Source organism: Ciona intestinalis, chromosome 3 (assembly GCF_000224145.3).
Source record: "Ciona intestinalis chromosome 3, KH, whole genome shotgun sequence".
Classification (NCBI taxonomy): domain Eukaryota; kingdom Metazoa; phylum Chordata; class Ascidiacea; order Phlebobranchia; family Cionidae; genus Ciona; species Ciona intestinalis.
The window spans coordinates 1776181-1776558 of NC_020168.2; the positions used below are offsets into that span (position 1 = coordinate 1776181).

Consider the following 378-nt stretch of genomic DNA (forward strand, 5'->3'; position numbering starts at 1 on the left):
ATTGATACATATATGACACAATTGTATCCATTTTCACACAATTCAGTTTAAAGTTACTAAAGCCATCATCAGTAAACACATATTTTTAAGATTGAATTCAAGTACTGTTGGTACTCTATCTACTGTTTTTAAAGAAGGTTTAATAAAATACTGCATATAAATATGTTTGAAACATTGTTTTGCACAACAGAAATCATATATTTACCAATAATATTTGGAATAAATAGGAGTGTCTTTAAACTTTTGTTCATCTTTTAGCTCAGTATACGTTGTATGCTGTATGACCTAACACCTAACCTGCAAAGGGTACTTAATAAAACTACGGTTTGCAAGCGGTTGCAAAAGGTTGAAGATATTTTGGTTATTTCGACCAGAAAC

The 378-nt window shown here is 29.9% G+C and overlaps 1 protein-coding gene across 1 annotated transcript in view; it reads right to left on the reverse strand.

The window, feature by feature from the left end:
• The window catches only part of LOC113474121, a 4957-nt gene that overhangs the window by 1501 nt on the left and 3078 nt on the right, over positions 1-378 (reverse strand). The window lies entirely within an intron of this gene.